General features: G+C 31.2%; 1 long non-coding RNA gene across 1 annotated transcript; it reads left to right on the top strand.

Annotated features, from left to right (window-relative positions):
• The first annotated feature begins 5556 nt into the window (after positions 1 to 5556).
• On the top strand, positions 5557 to 6863 carry LOC133030948 (uncharacterized). The gene is made up of 2 exons (XR_009684483.1): positions 5557 to 5787; positions 5875 to 6863. It is a non-coding gene; the product is annotated as an uncharacterized LOC133030948 (long non-coding RNA).
• The last annotated feature ends 14035 nt before the right edge of the window (positions 6864 to 20898 follow it).

Below are 20898 nucleotides of genomic sequence, written 5' to 3'. Positions count from 1 at the left end.
GTATCAGAGTTGATTTCATTTAGCAATGACGTTCGTTCATGGCCCTAGAGGTTCGTCTCAAGCTGTTAAAAACACAAATCCTTCTCTTCCAAAAACCTCTCCTACTATCTTCTCATATTCTCTCTCAGTTAGATTATATGAACACAATCACCTTCCATGGAAACATCGTCTTTGCAACGATCAAAGGAGCATAGTTGCAACGATTTCTTGATTCAACACAACTCCTGTGAAACTCAATACAAAAGCAGATCGTCTTGCCAATCGATTGAGTCCTGAATACGAAGATTGAGATCAACAAGACAGTGTTCTTGTCTCCTGGCTCCTCTCATCAATGTAAGAGAAAATCTTAACTTGAATGGTTGGTTGCAACACTACAGCTCAGATTTGGAATACATTGCATGAGTACTACTCTGCTCTTAATTGTGAAAACATCAGCCAATATAGAACTTTGCTTTGAAATGCCAAGATACAGGGATCACTAAGTGACTATCTCCTCAAGGTCAAGAGATTTGATCTTCTTGCTTTGATTGGTTACCAAATCACACCTGCAGAGCATAGAGAAGCTATCTTCAACAACTTGACAAGTGATTACAATGTCTTTATCACCTCTGTTAACACCAGAATTGAAGCCTACTCTGTTGCTAAAATCAAAGCTCTCTTAATGGCTCAAGAGGTTTGACTCAAGAAGGCTACTCAAGATTTGGACATTGCCAAGCCAAAAGCCAATCTTGCACATACAAAACCTTTTACTGGTGGACGAGGTACTTTCTCCTCACCGTACTATCCATCATCTACTCACTCCAATGTTTCACTTATGTCCAAAGGGTCTATCCCAATCCTGGACAATATTCGGTTCCACATGCTCCACCAGGTTTTAGACCACCTACTCAAGGTCGTGGAACTCCCTATGTGTGTGGGAATCCATCAAATTCTAGAGGTGTCTACTCTCATGGATGGGGACAATACACTGTCTGGGGTCAAAAGGTACAATGTTAGTTATGCCACAAGTTGGGACATACAGTAAAGCAATGATTCTACAGGTTTGATAAAACTTATCAAGGGCCTGAATTTTCTCAATCATTTTCTGGTAGTGCTAGTCTTGCAGAAGCTCAACACACATATGCATATCCTGAAGTTATTAGAGACAATTGTTAGTATCCTGATTCTGGAGCAACACATCACCTAACACCTCATGCTCGGAATCTCAGTCGTTCTACTGATCTCAATGGTGATCAGCAAATTCTCATGGGAGATGCTTCAAGTTTGCCCATCAAAACCATTGGTCACACTTCTTTCCTTTCTCACATTCACTCACAGTCCTTAACCTTAAATAATCTTCTGTGTGTTCCATTAATTACCAAGAATCTCATGAGTGTTTCTCAGTTTGCCACTGATAATAATGTCTCATTTGAATTTTTCCTTAACTCTTGTTATGTCAAGGATTTAGCTACCAAGAAGATCTTGCTGGTTGGGAGGCTTGACAATGGCCTGTACAAGTTTGATTCTCTACCTTTGCAATCTCTCTGCCAACAGCCAGCCTCAACACATCAAAACAACGGTTCTAGTGTTTCCTATTGTATTCCAGCATGTAATACACATTCTTTACATGTTCATAGTGCTCAATTTTCACTTTGGCTCAACAAGTTAGGACATCCTATTGCTAGAATAGTTCAAAGTGCCTTACAATATTGTAATATAACCATAAGCAATAAAACTCAATCTGGATTTTTTGATCTATGTGTTGCATGTTGTTTGGGAAAAACATCATAAGCTTATTTTTTCAAATTCAACTACCATTTACATTGAATCTCTTCAATTATTGCACTTTGATTTATGGGGTCCTACCCCTATCAACTCATCAAGTGGTTATAAATATTATATAAGTTTTGAAAATGCTTACTCTAGACACACATGGATTTACATGCTACGCACTAAGTGTGAGGCACTTTCAACCTTTAACACTTTCAAAACACAAACTGCAATTGGGACTCAAGATTAAAATTATTCAAACAGACTGAGGGTGAATATCAAGCTTTTACTAATTTGCTTCAACAAAGTGGAATTATCCATAAAGTCTCATGCCTTCATACACATGAACAAAATGGAGTGGCTGAGCGTAAGCACAAACACATAGTTGAGATCATGGTGCCACATTTTAGTTTGGTCAAGATCATGGTTTGATGAAATAGTGTTGACACAACCAGAAACAGTTTCACTAATCATGATATAGAGACCATTTCTAAATCTCCCTTTAATAACTATTTTAGAATTCTTTAAGACCTTAAGAAACTTGTCATCAATTTCAACTTTACAACATATTTTAATCAATACACCAATAGATAATAAGTTTCTTTTGAGCTCTGGTACATACCTAACATTTTGAATGTTCCTCTTGAATCCATCATGCATTTTGAGCACAACTGAACCAATTCTATGGATTTGACAGGCCTTGTTGTCACCGAGAAGTATTGTTCCCCCCTTTTCTTTCTTCAAGATCTTTGAACAGTTCTTTGATTGGACACATATGAAATGAGCATCCTAAATCAAGAACACATTCATGACCAGAATCTGCATTTGAGGCCACCAACACATTTGCAGATTCATAGCCATCTGCTACAACACTAGCTTCTCCTTTCTCATTGTTCTTCTTACTGTCCCTCTTAAGTTTGGCTTTCAAAGCCAAGCATTCATCTCGAAAATGGCCTTCCTTTTTACAGTAAAAACACTTCTTGTCTGTAATTTCCCTTGAGTCATCCTTTGACTTGGTTTTCTGGTTTCCCTTGTAGCCTCCTTTCTGGTTCTTGAAATCTTTCTTTTGTGTCTTTCCTCTAGCAAACAAACCTTCTCCATTGTCACCTTGATTGTTCTCTGTTTTCTTTTGAATTTCTTTAGAATTCAGAGCAGCCTTAACTTCAGACATTGTAAGAGTTTCTTTGCCATAGAGCATTGTATCAACAAAGTGCTCATAGGATCTTGGCAAAGAACTCAACAGTATAATTGTTAGATCATCTTCCTCTAGTTTCACTCCAATGTTGCTAAGATCGAGAGTGATTTTGTTGAACTCATCTAAGTGATTCCTCAAATCTTTCCCTTCATCCATTATGAGAGTGTACATTCTCTTCTTCAAATAAAGCTTATTGGTCAGGGACTTTTCCATTTATATTGAACTAAGTTTGTTCCATAAACCTAAAGCCTTGTCTTCACTAGACACCTTTCTTAGGACTTAATCACCTAAACTGAGAAGAATGGCACTATGTGTCTTAGTTTTGATCTCCTTCTTCTTCTTCTCATCTTTAATTTCCTTGAGACTCTCTTCATCAATTGCTTCTGAAATTTCATTGTGGATAAGCAATGCCTTCATCTTAATCCTCCATAACCCGACGTCATTAGTTCCATTGAACTTGTCAATTTCAAATCTTGCTGCATCCATCTTCTTGATGATTCTTGGAGCCTTCGAATTTAAATTTTGATTGAGCTAAAACCTTGCTCTGATACCACTTGTTGAGATCGATCGTCACCCTTTTACAATCAAGAATGATGCTCAAAGAGCAAAACACAAGAACAACAACAGCAACAAGAATGTTGTAGCAATGGTCCAGCAAACTAGTAACAAACCAGCAAGAAAAAGACTCAGAAACCAGCAAGATCAAATTGAATTAATTGTGTTGTTTTATTTATGAGTGGAGTAATTACATTGAGAGGGAGATAAGAAATTGTACAAGGCTGTGCTATGAAGAATTAAACTCTAACTATTTATACAATTATGATTAGAGACAAAAATAGAAAAAAAAAAACTAACTTGTAACTACCTAGGACAGTTAACATGAATAACTATCAACTAATCCTAACAACTTGAAACCGACTTTGGCATGAGATGGATCATTATACAATAATGTTGCTATTTTTCTAATATATAGAATGCCTACTTCAAAACTTGCATACAAATCTCCTCTTGAAATTTTATTTCACAATAAACCTGATCACACCTCACTTAGAGTTTTTGGATGCTTGTGCTATCCAAATTTTAGACCATACAATCGGTTTAAACTTCATTATAGATAACTTCATCATGTTTCCTTTGAACAACAACTTGCTGATGGCTTCACTAAGCCAATCTTTAGCAATAGGTTCTCATTTATTCGAGACAAACTCAGTGTTTCGTATCTCTCCACACTGAGTTTGAAGGGGGCTGTTAGGGAACCTAGTCTAGAAAGTCCAACTGTCACTTAAGCTTACTCTAAGTTTGTTCAGTGTTGGATAGTTAGTTACGATCTTAGCTAACTTTCTATTTTTAGGCTTTATGCCTCTTTGGCTAGTTTGTTCAGTGTTGGCTAGTTAGTTACGATCTTAGCTAACTTTCTATTTTTAGGCTTTAGTTTGTAATTTCTCAATAGAAAATCAATAATGCAAACTATTTCTCTCTCTAAAGTTTTTACAGGGAGGCCACCACATTGACCTAATCTTGGACTTATTGGTCTTTTCAGTAAGGAACGGTAACCTCTGTCCATCTTCCCCTTCTCTGTCTATCGTATCTCAACATTCCAATTTAGTTTGTTGATCTCTTCATCAACGAATCATAGAGAAGAACGAAGAATTACATTAAATGGGGATCAAAAATCATAGAGAATGATCTTTGATTTCATGCATGCAGGGATTGAAAATCACAATATAAGTTTAAGAGAAAAGAAAAAAGAATCTTTTCCTTTTGGGTTTCAGTAGCAATATTGGGTTTTGAATCACAATATATTATTTTTAGATTTGGAAAAAGAGAAGAACAAGTCAATCACAATTTAGTTTTTAATGATAATAATAATAAGTCAATGACGTTAATAATAATGTTAAAAAAATCGTTAAGCCAAAGATTGTTGTTACATAGTCACTTTTATTATATCTGTAGTTAAAGATATATATATATATATATATAAATATGTATATGAAACACTTACCCAATTATAGTTACTAAAAAATTTAACTATAAATATTAATTTTAAAAATATTAAATTATTAGATTTTAATTCAATGACAAATAATAAAAGAGAAATTTAAATTTCTATACTTAATCTAGTCATTTATTTCAAAAATATATAAAATAGTATATCTTTTTACATTATTTCTATTTATATAAAAAAATATATAAATATATAACTCAAATTCTCTTCTTTTTTTTTTTTATGAATAACTGTTTTTTTTATTAATTCTTCTAGCCAATAGAATAATACAATCCCTAATACAATTCAGTAAAAATTAGAGATTTTTGTAATTAGATTGAAAAATAAAGTATAAAAACTTTTTCTGTTTTAATAATACCTATTTATAAGTAATGTTCATTAAAAGTATATCTCTTGAAGAAAAATGAAAATGTTGCATTTATGATTAGGCACTTAAATTAATTCACTATAATTATGGGGCATTTAGTTTAATTAATATATATTGATTATTATTATTGCACACTAGTAATGTCTAGTATTTTTTAGATGTGTCACCTTGCGATTGGTTAGCGATATTCCATACAAATTATTATATTAAATTATATAAAATCTAATACTTAATTAAGAGGAGCAGTTCTCCTCTCCGATCTTCGTGATAGCCTCTCTCTTTCTTCTTCTCCTTTTGCGTCTCGAACGTCGAACGATGAACGGAAAATGGCGGCCAAGCTCCACAGATTTGAGTTCTCCATCATCCAAAACCCCAGTCATCGACTCGTCGTCTCTCCACCTCGGTCGTCTTCTCTCTGACTCATCTTCAATCCACCTTTCTCCTCGACGATCGAGATCCCAGGAAACCAAGGTTAGATCGATATGTCTATTTTCTTTTTTCTCTGTTCGTTTCTCTCTCTCTCTCTCTCTCTCTCTCTCTCTCTCTCTCTCTCTGTAGGGTTCTCGGCGTCCGTGGTCCCAGTTCGTGATCGACGGCGTTTGAAGCTCATCCGTGGTTCCAGTTCGTGGTCACCGACATTGAAGCTCTATGGATCTCGGAGTAAATCTAAAAAAAAAAAATTAGGCTTTTTTAGTTTAATTTTTTCTGGATATTGTAGTTAGTAGATATAGTTGCTGGGCCTTTAAATCCAAACTCATCTGAAGATTTTTTCCATGCCCAAATTCTCAAATTTTTTTATTAACCCTCTCAATTTCATAGTCATACATATAAATATATATATTGACAATTTTTCTTAGAAATGCTATTTATGATTATGAACAGGTGATAGTGGTAATAATTAATCTGAAGAGCAAAGTATGGTTACAATAGTGGTTGTGATTGTGATATGTCTATTTGTTTTGGCCTTCGGATGGAAACAGGGAGCAACTAAGTTGGACCATACCAAACGAGATTTTCTAATTAGAGACTCGATCATCCCAACAAGCTTATGATACATATGTAGTTTAATCATGGTTAGAAAAAATGATTACTTACAAGTACCACATTTTTTGTGTCCTCTCTCTTCTTATTACTCCTACCTCTCACAATACTTCAACCTTCCTATTTCTTCATCTTTATTCGTGATCGCATCCCCAGTACTTACTTCTCCATCGTTTTGATCCTCCAACAAACTATCACGATAAATATCTCTCTGGTTTTCTTTTTTTCTTTTTTGTAGACTGAATTCATTCCATTTTATATAGCCGTATTTCGATATTATGTGAATTGTGATAGTGTTTTAGTTGGTGTATATACTGTTGGATATAATCTGTGTGATTCGTGAAAGAATTGGTTATATTAAGGACCAGTGATCACGATTTTGAAGCAACTTTTCTGTAGTTTAATACCTCTTGATCAGATTCATTGTTCAAGTTACCTTAAGAGTTTTCTATTTCAATTTTCTTTGTCTATCGTTTGTTGCTGTAAATGAGTTCAATGCTTTTCTTTCTTTTGTTTCACAACTCTTTTTTATTCTTTCTTTTTTCAATGTTTTCTTTTTTTGTTATAGGTTTGTTTTATATTGATTTTGTTCTATTTTGCGCCATTATTTATGGCTTTGGCGCCTTACAAGGCTTTGGCGCCTTACAAGGCTTTAGCACCTATTATATGGTTGGGCCCCTAAGTATTTAGGGTAGTTTGTTTATATTTTCACGTTTTTCGGTATTGAATGTATAAGAAAATTTTGACACATTAATATTTTAAAGTTAATAAGTTATGCACTATACAGATTTATTAGTCGGAATAAAAGGATTATTTTGGTTAAGGTATGTTTTAAAGAATATTTTTAATTGAAATAATGTTTAAGAGCGTTTACTTTAATCGCTAATTCCTATTAGCTATCTTTTGGTTTATATTTTTTTAGGAATTTTCAACATAAAAGGAAAGTGTTTAGAATTTTAGTATTGAGATTCTAATATTATAATTAATTAAGTAAATTGAAGAATAAGAATCTTGAGGATCTTGTAATAAAGGGAGGTGGAAACACTAATGGTCTAATGAGAATATATTGGTTCAGATATATTTGGGAAGTCAAATTATTATAAAAATTTGGTTTGTTGTCAATATTTTGGGAATGTACCAAAATTATTATATTTATTTGTATTTTTAAAGAATTTCTGGATGAGTGGTATTAGTTTTTTGATGGAAGAAATGGAAGTACAAATTTGATGGATGAAATTGCGCCATTGTTTATGGATTTGGTGCCTTTTAAGGTTTTAACGTATGATTTATGGCTGGTCCCTAATTATTTAGGGTAATTGGTTAAAATTACAAGATATCATGAATTGTAAAAATATTATAAAATTTAATAGCTAACAATTATGATATATAATTATGAAATTATTGCCTTATTAGTTTATTATAGATAACATAATATTAATTTGGTAATAAATTATAAATGTGGGATTTTGTAATAAATTAGAGGTAGGGACATTAATTGTGAATTGAGTATTACTTTGTTTTATTTTATTTTTTATTTTTGGGAAGATATTGAAATAAATGGGAAGTAAATGCTAATGAAGATTGAGATTATTGCCTTATTAGTTGTATAGGAAGATACTAACATGAATAGTTTTATAATAATTTAAATGGTATAATAATTAGGAGGTTATTTATTTAAATAATAAATAAAGAAACATTATGTCATAATACCGAATTGGATTAATTAATATTAATTTAATATTATTAATTAAATGTATGATGAAGTGGTATTAGAAAAATGGTACTTTTGAATGTGAAAAATGCAATCTTAAATTTTAAGGATATTAATACAATTTTAGTTTAATTTAGCTTGAATAAAGATTATAGATACCATGTTTTACGCTATAAATAAAATAATAAATAATTTGACTTACTTAAGAATTTTGACATGTTTTATTCTATAAATAAGTAATATTTTTAAGAGATAAAATGAAATAATTAGTATATAATATTTTGAATATTTAAGGAATAATGGATATTAAAAGGAAAATTTTATTTATGTTTGATTTTAAAAGAGTAAGAGTAAGGAATAGGGATCCTATGAAGGTTATGAAGTAGAATGCTATAATTTAGTTGTTACTAGCCAAAGGGTAATCCCTTTGGCTAGTTCTAGTATTTTATAGGGAGATCTAGTTGCTTAGTCTTGGTGGTTGGTTGATTCTCTTCAATTTGAATAGTTTTCTAATTAAAGTTTTATGTTTTTTTTTTGATATTTTTTTTCAGGTGGAACTTCAGTATTTATTGAGTTAGGAGCGTTGTTTGAAGATGTTATAGCTTTATTGTCTAAATTTCCGGGGGCAGTTTTGTCCCATGGGGCTCGCTCTAAGATTTTAGCGGCTCATGGTTGGCAAAGCATGCTCTGCGGTTAGACGATGAGCTATCCTGGTTCGAGGAGATTCCAGCGCCGGTGGCGGACATGGGCGTCGTAAATTCATGAGTGATTTAAATCACTTTGTCAAAAAAAAAAAATAAAAAAAAAAAATCTAATACTTAATTACGCGATAATATTAATATATAGGAATGTGATAACCTTTAACATTTCTTATATATATTATATAATGAAATAATAATTAATTGAGCAGTACTGTAAATAATTATAAAGATTAATTAAGCATGCGAAATAATTAATTAATCAAACTATAATATATAATTATAACTCGATCACCACCAGCAACAAAACGAAATCATTATGTCTAGACAGCTGGAAATATTTTGTGATAATATATATATGTATATTTTTTTTAAAATAAAAGGATTTTGTGATGAATTGATATATAGATAGTGTTAATTTCAATTATTAAAAAAAATTAGTGATAGCTTTCCCTATTATAATTACTAACTATTTTTTTTTTAGAAAAAATTACTAATTAATTAGTAGCTCGAAAATATTGTACATTTTCATTTAATAATATAAGTAGTACAGAATATAAACTTTAATCTCGCCAAATATACAAGTATCTATATCTATATATAAAGGAAAGCATCAACAAGTTTATGTGGCACTCTATATGAGTTTTTTCATCTATTCTTAATTTTCTCATATTTGTCATTTTTTTATTTTTTCAATTATTTTTAAAGTTAAAAATTTATATATAAAACATCTACATTAATGTATAACACATTTATTATCTATTATTATTACTAATAATTAATAATGAAATAACTTATAACCACATCTAACTATTAATCTATTATAAATATCAATATATACAAAATATGTTAAATGATGTTATGTATATTTTTTAATCTATTTTTACTCTTTTTTTAGTGTTTCATATTTTGTTTTTTCTTTTTTAAAAAAATTCCTATACCAACATATGCATTAATATAAATTATTTTAAAAATCAATATATCTATCTAAGCAAGGTGATGTGGCATCATAAGATTTTTCTAATGTGTTTTATCATTTTTTATACTTAACAAAATTTATTTTCATTTAAGAATCTATCTATATAAAGGAGAATTTTAGGAAAGTTGATGTGGCATCTTATATGTCATTTTTGTCTAACCTCTCTTCTCTCAATTTTTTAGATTTACTAAAAATATTTAATTATATATTTAGTCTATTCTTTTCTTTTAATTAGTACCATTTAAACCCATGAAATAGTTTTAAAATTTATTACATTAATTTATCACTGTCAAAGGTTACTAAAAAATTTGTACCATTTTTGTTAATTTTTTCACATGTAACATTTTTTAACATTTAATAATAATGTAACATATATTAATAAAGGTTATTATATAACCGTTGCTCTTCATATAAATTTTTATTGATTATTAATTTTTGTTATCATTTAAGAATAATTATATAGCATTTAAACAAAACTTTAACCATATAATAATATAAGAATTAACTATTAACCTTTCACTTTTTTTTTTAAAAAATTAACTATTAACCTTTCACTTTTTTTTAATAAATCTATATATCAATAAATCATCAATATATCAATATCAATATATAGGAAAGTATAAAACTTTCCATGTGGCAACTCATATAAGCTTATTTCCTAATCTTGCTTCTCTCAAATTTTCAATTTTTTTTTTTCAATTTTAATAATTTTTTGGTCTGTTTTCTCATTTAATTAACTTTCTATATTCTCTGATTTAATTATTTTTTTTTCACTTTTTTTTGAACAAATAATAAGTAACCGTAATTCCCTCAAAAAAAAATAAAATAATAAGTAACCGTAATTAATTGGTTAACTAGACTTTTCATTTTTCTTTCAAAAAAAAAAAAAAAAAAAGCTAGACTTTTCATTTCACTACTTATTATATGACTTTTGTATTGGTCTAATTTATTTTTGTGATTTAAGTGCTCTCTTTCTCTCAATATATATATATGATTCCTTTTTACTTTTCATCATAGCCATCTTTTGTTCTTTGTACTAATTTTTTATTTCTATTTTTTACTTTTCTTTCTCTTAAGCTTAATTATCATATGTTTAAATTTTCTTCTTTTATTATGGCATTGATCTCTAAATTTTTTTATTTATTATGTTATATTTGCAGTACTCAAGAATTAGTCAACATTTTGGATCATTTATAATCAAAGAATTTGATGTTGTGGTAAGTGTTTTTATGTTGATATATGATTCAATAATATTCAAAATATAAACTAAGTATTTCAGATACTAAAATGTTTTTTTGAAACACAGATACTAAAATGTTAAGTTCACTCTATATACATATTTGTATACACATGTTTATTCTACTTCTTTTTTTTTATATATATATATAATTAATTAGTTCTTAATCACAATATCAATATATATAAAGGAGAGTCATGTGGCAGTTTATATGTCATTTTTTTCAATTTCTCTTCTCTCAATTTTCTAAATTTACTCTTTTTTTAAAAAAAATTAATTATATATTATATATTGATGTAAGTTGGAGTAAAAAAATTCAAAATATAACCAAAAGTTGAACATGATGTGTGAGGCTCGAAGAATGATGAAAGCATGTTCTCAAAATTTTACCTTACGAGAAGTATGCTCTTTTTTTTTTTATTTATTGGTAAGTATTTTTATGTTCTCAAAATTTTAACATTTTTAATGCATTTTAAGTATGTCATTGTCATTGTTATATAATTATGGTCATTCAATATTTAAAGAGTAGAAAAAAATAAAACAATTTTATTATTTGTTTATTCTATTAAATTAAATTTATATATTTCATTACAATTTAATTTTAATCTATAATAAAAAGGCCAATATAATATTTCATTGTTTGTAGTACTTTCTTATTTTTTAGTTACTATTTTAATAGTAAAATTTCTAATTAATTGAAATTGAAAATTAAATAGATGATAGAATAGATTCATCTTTTGATTTTTATAAAAATAATTTTTATTTTTTACATAAATTTTTGTATTCTTAAGAGAATTTGGATGTCAAAACTTTATATGATATATTAGTGATCTAATACAACAACTTACAAAAATAGGATAATAATTAGAGTGAATATAATTTTTTTAATGGTAAGACGCCTGTACACAATTTTATTCTTCAATTATTATCGCAAATTAACTTTGTTATTCGATTACCAAAAAGCATCCCTACTTACACGATAGGGACATCCCCACCTAACATTTTCCTAGAAATATAACAATTACCCTTGGCAAAAATTTATTTACATGATATTCTCAATTTTTTCCATTCTATTTTTAAATGTTTTTTTTAGACTTTCATATTTTGTCCAAAAAAAAAATAACTAAAAAAATATGTTTATAACAATAAAACTGTGTAAATATTCTTTTTTAAAATAAAAACTATTAGCATTCTTATAAAAACTATTTGTATTCCTTAAAAAAAACATGTTTACATTAGTTATATGAAAAAATGCATATATTAATCATTCCATTTATCTTTGATGTAAAAAGAACAATGTATACCTTAAACTATTAAAATTTATGTTATAACATTTCAACACAGGTAAACATTTTATGTATTTAGAGCAAATATAAAGAGTAATAAATTTTATAGTTTTAAATTGTAAAGTATTTTGAAGTGACCGTTATATTATTAATGATGTATTATTCTGTGTTAGTCTCTCTGTGACCCTTCAGTAGCATATATCTTTGAATTGAATTTCTTAAAAATAAAACCACTTTTAGCTTATATTTTTGTTTAAGCTTTCATTTTTTTTTTTATTATTGAGTTTCTTCTCTCATTTCTAACCCATAAATTCCTAGAAAGGAAGATTTTTTTTTGTAATTTGATGTTTTGTTATGGAATTCTCAAACTCTAATTCAAAACTATTTTTCTTAATTTTTAAGAAAGTGATGTCCTTCTTGCAAAATAATAAATATAGTAATAATAATTTTTTATTATTTTCTTTGCATTTATATGTATCCTATATTTTTATTATGTAGGCATATCAATATATGAAAGCTCCAAAATTTAGAAAAGTAGTAAGAACATGAGCAATCGATAATCTCACTTATAAAGTGTCAAAAGACACTTGATCTTATTTATATATGTCATAATGAGTGTCACAATCTTTGGGTCAAATATGGTGGAGGCAATGTATGTCTATCTATTTTTATTTTGTTTGTAATAAAGAATATTATTTATTTATTTATTTATTTATTTTTGTTTTCTTTTTGTGACATATGTTATTATTCATGAGCTTCTTTCAATTTTTTTTTGTGTAGTTTTCATTATGTCAAAATTTAAAGACTTTAAAGATTGTGAACTATCTTAAAATTAATTTTAGGATGTCTTTAAAGTTGGTCGACAATGATTTTAGGCAAGGTTAATTAGTTCATTTACTCAAAATAGTTGAGTTGTTGTAATAGAATTATTATTACATGACTATTGTATGGGTTTCAAAAGTTTTATTGGGGAAATCCTACAAGAGAGAAGATTCTTCAATTACAAGTTTCAAAAGTTTTAATGAAGTAATTTTTCACAAAACAATCAATTATGCCTATTTTAACCAATTGTAAGAAGACATTCACTAATTATCAAAAGAAAAAAAAACAAAATAGTATAAAGCCAATCACAACTATAACATCTTGATTATTTAATAGTGTGTTAAATATATATTTTTAATTAATTAATATTTTAATTATATAAGTTTTGTGTTTAAAGAAAAACAATTAAACGATAATGACAACAATAATGATGATTATAAGAATATTAAAAACAACCGAAACAATAATAATATTTGATATTATGCTACATACGTTTTATTATGACAATTTTTGGAGTTAAAGTTTTTAAGTTAAAAAATAATTAGGATAATTAATAGTTATTTTTATTCTATTTGAAAAATATAACGTAATATATAATTATATAAATAATTTAATATTCATGTGAAATGCTAAAAGATTATCCTAAAAAATTGTACAAAATATTGAAAAAAAAAAGATGAACATGTTTTAAAATTAAATATTTAATTCAAAACGATATCTTTTAATTTAAAAAGAATAAAGAATAATATTAAAACCATTAAATTTATCACTAAAATTATACACATTTAAATATAAAAAAACATAAAAAAATCTAATAATTTTCACAATATAATATTATGTTTTATATCATATCACTAATTCAGTAAAAAAAAATTACAACATACAAAGAATAACAAATATTATCTAACACCGCGCGAAGCGCGGATTAAGTCTCTAGTAACATTATAATTAGGTGTTTAATACAAAGGCTCACAATTTAGCAATATTAACACTACGTGTAGGAAATTATATTCCCAATTTACCCCTACACACAGCAAAAATAATAATCAAAAGTAAGGTCAATTTAGACCTTTACCCAGTCAAACCACCTTTTTGACTCCCTGCCATTAAATCAAACGACAGCTATACCTATATCTATAATATAGTCATTTTTTTCTATCAAGTTAAAACCCTAAACCAATTACACACACATATATATAATCTCTTTTTCTCAAACACACATACAGCAGCTCACACAAACAAACCCTAGCCGTAAGCCTCTCTTTCTTCACTGTTCTTCTTTGAAGAACTTGAAGAACACAGCAACACAATACCCAGAAAAATATTACAGCCCAACCCGATTCACAGTAAATCAGAAAAAAACCAAACCGAAAATAGCATGAACACAATAGTAATTGCAGAAAATAAATTGGAGAGAACACACCAGAATTTTATAGAGGTTCCCCGAAATTGTGTGGGTACGTCCTCTTCGAGCTCGCCTCGTTTCACTATGAATCTTCAGAGTTACAAAGCTTGGATTCCAACTCACAATGGTAAGAGTGGTAATCCGAATATATACAGTATTTTCTTGCTCTCTATTCTCTCTGTTTCTCTCAAAAATCACTACTAACAATTGTGTATTTTTCTTCTTTGTTACATGAACAACACCTTCTTGAGTTGTGGATCTCCAAACCCAAACTAGGGCTTCAAGGCAAAACCTCTGTAAGCCTCAACCACGAACTCCCTCCTTTTGTTGCTCTGTATTGCTCTCTAGAAGAATCTGAATATTTGTCTTTGATCTGGTTTTTTTTTAATGTTCTGTCTTTTGTTGTGTTGTTCCTGATCTGGATTTTTTCTTCTCCCTTTGATGTTGTAATCTTTGGCTTTATATATATTAGTGGAATACAGTGAATCAGAGAGTATGTTATAAAGTTCTAACAAACTTTATAACTGACTTTATGAACTGTCTAGGTAAATAGAGGCCTAAGGCCACATAGGTTTTATTTACTGCCTTTGTAAACTCTTTGTGTAATATTCTGGTTTTTACAGTGTGGTTAATATGGGGTTTACTTCAACAATTTCCACCTAAACCCCATATAAACAGTTCACTGTAATCTCTGTGTTGTTTGAGTGTATCTGAGGGTCTTAGCTCGAACCCATTAAGGGTTTTACCAACCTGTGTCAATCCCCAATAAGCTTAAGCAAAGCTTAAACTTATTGAGGGACACAACCTTAGTGCCCATGTCTGCTGGATTCACTTCAGTAGGCACTTTGTCTATCCCGATCTGTCCTTGTGAAACTTTATCCCTGATAAAGTGATATTTTATCTCAATGTGTTTTGTCCTATCATGAAAAACTGGGTTTTTGCATAAATAGATGCTGCTCTGACTATCGGAGTAGATTATAGGCTCCTTTTTCATTAACTTCAGCTCCTCCATAAGCCCTTTTAACCATAGAGCCTCTTTAATAGCTTCTGTAGTAGCTATATATTCAGATTCAGTAGTGGACAACGCCACTACTGGCTGTAATTGTACTTTCCAACTAGTACAATTTCCCCCCGTTAAGAAAAAGTAGGCCGAAGTAGATCTTCTAGTGTCCCTGTCCCCCGCATAATCTGCATCAGTGAACCCTTCGATGTTCTGATGTGTTTGGTGACCCTGATAGACCAATCCCAACTTAGATGTACCTTTTAAGTATCTCATAAGCCATTTCATGGCTTTCCAATGCTCCTTTCCAGGACTAGACATGAACCTGCTTAGCACACTGATTGCATAAGCAAGGTCAGGTCTAGTACTAACCATCAAGTACATTATGGACCCCACTGCATTAGAGTAGGGAACATTCGCCATCTCTTCTTGTTCTAACTTGGTCTTAGGGCACATAGATTTAGACATAAGGTATTGGTTGGTAATCGGTTGTGAAACAACCTTTGAATCTTTCATAGAAAACTTTTCTATGATCTTGTTGATATAGTCTTCCTGATGTAGCATGAGTTTCCCTTTGCCTCTATCCCTTTTAATGTTGATCCCCAAAATCTTAGTAGCCACACCTATGTCCTTCATTTCAAATTCCGACTTGAGCAAATCCTTGACCTTGTTGACATTTGACCTCTCCTTGCTAATTATTAGCATATCATCCACATAAAGTAGCAAGTAAGTGACTTTAGTAATTTCCGAACCTTTAAAATACAAACAGTGGTCATAGTAGCTTCTATTGAACCCTTGTTTGGTCATAAAGGTGTCAAACCGTTTGTTCCATTGTCTCGGGGATTGCTTCAATCCATAAAGAGACTTGTCAAGCTTGCAAACATGGTCTTCCTTGCCTTTAACCACAAACCCCTTTGGCTGCTCCATATAGATGTCTTCTTCTAGGTCCCCATGTAGAAAAGCCGTGGTCACATCCATTTGGTCAATCTCCATGTCAAACTGAGTAGCTAGTGCGAGCATCAACCTTATAGTCTTATATTTCACCACAGGTGAGAATATTTCTGTGAAGTCTATCCCTTCTTTCTGAGTGAACCCCTTTGCCACCAATCTCGCTTTGAACCTTACCGGTTCATCCTCGGTTCTCCCTTCCTTGACTTTGAAAAGCCATTTGCAAGATACCACACTCTTGCCATCGGGTCTAAGTACAACTCTCCAAGTCTTATTCTTTATGAGAGAGTACATTTCCTCCTTCATTGCTTTCAACCAAGCCTTGTAGTTTCGGTCTTTGAGTGCTTCTTCATAAGATTGTGGCTCATAGATCTCAGCTTTAAGCTTGCACATATAGGCATAGGCAATACTCTCATCCCACACATTGTAACTGTACTTCTGGTTCGGTTTAGGGACTCTTTTAGCTCTATCTCTTGTAAGCTGATATTCTGTGAGGTCTTCCTGATTTCCGTCTTCCTCATCTTGAACTTCATGTTCCACCTGAACTTGTTCCACCTGATTTGGTGCTTCTTGAGGTTCCATTTGAATTGGTTCCACCTGATCTGGATTCGGTTCCACTTCAGTTGGGCCGGTTTGAGAGACTCCAATAGATGTACCTGCAGGGTTAGTTTCTGTGGAACCTGCATCAACCTCATTAGTATTTTTACAAGGAAAATCATTTTCTTGAAAAATCACATCTCTACTAATGAGAGTTTTGAAACTTCCTTTCCCTTTCACCCACAATCTATAGCCCTTTACACCCTCGGGGTAACCCAAAAACACACATTTTAGAGCCCTAGGCTCTAACTTGCCTACACTTTGATGTGCATAAGCCGCACATCCAAAAACTTTCAAATTAGACAAGTCAGGTGGTTTACCAGTCCACCTTTCTTCAGGGGTTTTACCTTCAATTGCACTAGAGGGACTTCGTTGATTAGGTATGTTGCGATTACAACTGCTTCTCCCCAAAATCCATTTGCGAGCCCGGCATTGAAAAGCATGCACCTTGCTTTGTTCAATATGGTTCTATTCATCCTTTCAGCAACACCATTTTGTTGAGGAGTTTTTCTCACGGTCCTATGCCTTTGGATTCCATTGTCTTGACAGTAACCTGTAAACTCATCATTACAAAATTCTAGGCCATTATCTGTTCTTAGGGTTTTCAATTTTCGGTTAGTTAGGTTTTCAACAAGTAATTTCCAATGTACAAATTTTTGAAAAGCCTCATTTTTATGCTTTAACAGATAAACCCAAACCTTCCTAGAATAATCATCAACAATAGACAAGAAATAGGCACTACCCCCAAAAGTTAGGGTTTTCTCAGGACCCCACAAATCCGAATGAACATAATCTAAGATGCCTTGTGATTTGTGTGTGCTAGTTTGAAATTTAAGTCTATGATGCTTTCCTAGTACACAAAATTCACAAAAATCTTCCTTGGTTACCTTGTCCTTACCAAGTAGCTTTTGTTCACTCATAAGTTGTAGCCCTCTTTCACTAATGTGTCCCAACCTCCTATGCCATAGGATAGCCTTAGTGTCTTCCGTCACATGCTCCTTGGTGTTGTGGCAGCAAGCTACGGGGCTTCCTTGCAAGTAGTATAGACCACCATTTTTGTGTCCTTTGATGATAGTCATAGAACCTTTTGCTAACTTTATTGTACCTGCCTCAATTTTGCTAACAACACCAAGATCATCAAGTATACTAATAGAAATTAAGTTTCTAGATAAATCAGGAACATATCTAACATTAGTTAAGGTTCTAATAATGCCATCAAACATTTTAAAGTTAATAGAACCTGAACCTTCAATGTTGCAAGTTTGGTCATTCCCAAGAATGACTTTGCCCCCCCTAGATTCCCTATAATCAAACAAATAAGACTTATTGTTAGTCATGTGAAAAGTACAACCCGAATCAATAATCCAATCATCTTTAAAAGATGATGCAGCCACATAGACATCTCCACTATCATAACCATCACTTAGGTTTGCATTTTGATAGTCATTTTTAGTCTTGTTTGATTTGTTTGATTCCTCTTGATGATCTGAATTTTGTTTCCCATTACTTTTCTTGTAAAAGTAGCATTCTCTCTTGAAATGTCCTAACTTTCCACAATGGTAGCACCCATTTGGATCTTTAGGACCCTTTGAATTTGACCTCCCTTTGTGATGATGATTGCTGCCCTTGTGTGAACCCCTACTAGTGCTTGAACCTCTACTAGTGCTTCTACCCTTATTATGCCATGGTTTCTTTTGTCCAGGCCTTCCCCTACTTAGGTTAACATCCCCATTAGTATGCCCCGGTCTTTCAACCTTCATTTCCAAATCTTTCGATTTCAAAGCTGAGATTACTTCTTCAAGAGTGATCTCAGTTCTCCCATACTTAATGGTTGTCTTAACCTCCCTGTAGGATTTCGGTAGTGAATTGAGAATTATAATTGCTTGATTTTCATCACTTAAGGCCTCATTTTCCCCCGAGTTTGCTAACTCAATGTGTAATCTCAAGAACTCATCCAAGTTTTGTTCTAGAGATTTAGATGGACTCATTTTAAAACCAAAGATTCTCTCCTTCAAGTAAATCTTGTTGATCAAAGATTTCTTTTGAAATTGCTCTTCCAACTTGTTCCAAATCTTGGCGGGTGTATCTTCCTTGTCAACCAATCTGATTATAGCATCAGAGAGGTTGAAAATGATCAATCCGGTTGCTGTTTCCAGCAACTCTTCTTGCTGGTCTTTGGTCGTATCACTTGACCATTCCACCAGATCTTTAAGAACCTTCAACAGCTTGTGTTGAGCCAATAGAGCCCTAATCTTCTTCCTCCAAATACGATAATCACCTGAACCATCAAACTTATCTATATCAACCTTCATGGAACTCATAATTGTATATGTATAAAGTTATTTCAAAGAAATTATATAGATAATGAGTTTAGAAAAATCCTGGTGTTGTTCTTTGCAATCTTGGTTTTGTGTGTTTAAATTCTTGCTGGTATGAATGTGAATCTTGATGCTTTCTTGATGATTTCTTTATGCTTTCTTTATGCTTTCTTGATTAATCTTTGCTGCAGATTGTGCCTTGTTTGGCTCTGATACCACTGTAGGAAATTATATTCCCAATTTACCCCTACACACAGCAAAAATAATAATCAAAAGTAAGGTCAATTTAGACCTTTACCCAGTCAAACCACCTTTTTGACTCCCTGCCATTAAATCAAACGACAGCTATACCTATATCTATAATATAGTCGTTTTTTCTATCAAGTTAAAACCCTAAACCAATTACACACACATATATATAATCTCTTTTTCTCAAACACACATACAGCAGCTCACACAAACAAACCCTAGCCGTAAGCCTCTCTTTCTTCACTGTTCTTCTTTGAAGAACTTGAAGAACACAGCAACACAATACCCAGAAAAATATTACAGCCCAACCCGATTCACAGTAAATCAGAAAAAAACCAAACCGAAAATAACATGAACACAATAGTAATTGCAGAAAATAAATTGGAGAGAACACACCAGAATTTTATAGAGGTTCCCCGAAATTGTGTGGGTACGTCCTCTTCGAGCTCGCCTCGTTTCACTATGAATCTTCAGAGTTACAAAGCTTGGATTCCAACTCACAATGGTAAGAGTGGTAATCCGAATATATACAGTATTTTCTTGCTCTCTATTCTCTCTGTTTCTCTCAAAAATCACTACTAACAATTGTGTATTTTTCTTCTTTGTTACATGAACAACACCTTCTTGAGTTGTGGATCTCCAAACCCAAACTAGGGCTTCAAGGCAAAACCTCTGTAAGCCTCAACCACGAACTCCCTCCTTTTGTTGCTCTGTATTGCTCTCTAGAAGAATCTGAATATTTGTCTCTGATCTGGTTTTTTTTTTTTAATGTTCTGTCTTTTGTTGTGTTGTTCCTGATCTGGATTTTTTCTTCTCCCTTTGATGTTGTAATCTTTGGCTTTATATATATTAGTGGAATACAGTGAATCAGAGAGTATGTTATAAAGTTCTAACAAACTTTATAACTGACTTTATGAACTGTCTAGGTAAATAGAGGCCTAAGGCCACATAGGCTTTATTTACTGCCTTTGTAAACTCTTTGTGTAATATTCTGGTTTTTACAGTGTGGTTAATATGGGGTTTACTTCAACACTACGGGTAGAAAATAATAAAGTTGTTAGGAGTCTTTAATCTTGTAATTTATAATCTTGTTTATATTAATGGTGAAACTCTTTAAAAGTGACAAAAATCTACACAATCATCTAAAATATAATATTTTATTTTATCTCTTTCATATTATTTTTAACTCTGTTTTATTTTAGGAGCACTTACATACGTTTTTCTACTCTATCCTTTTAAAACTTTACCTAAAATTTTACTTTATACTTTTACATTGCATCATACATCGGTT

This window comes from Cannabis sativa, chromosome 9 (genome assembly GCF_029168945.1).
Source record: "Cannabis sativa cultivar Pink pepper isolate KNU-18-1 chromosome 9, ASM2916894v1, whole genome shotgun sequence".
Taxonomy (NCBI): Eukaryota; Viridiplantae; Streptophyta; class Magnoliopsida; order Rosales; family Cannabaceae; genus Cannabis; species Cannabis sativa.
This window is presented reverse-complemented; position numbering and strand designations above follow the sequence as displayed.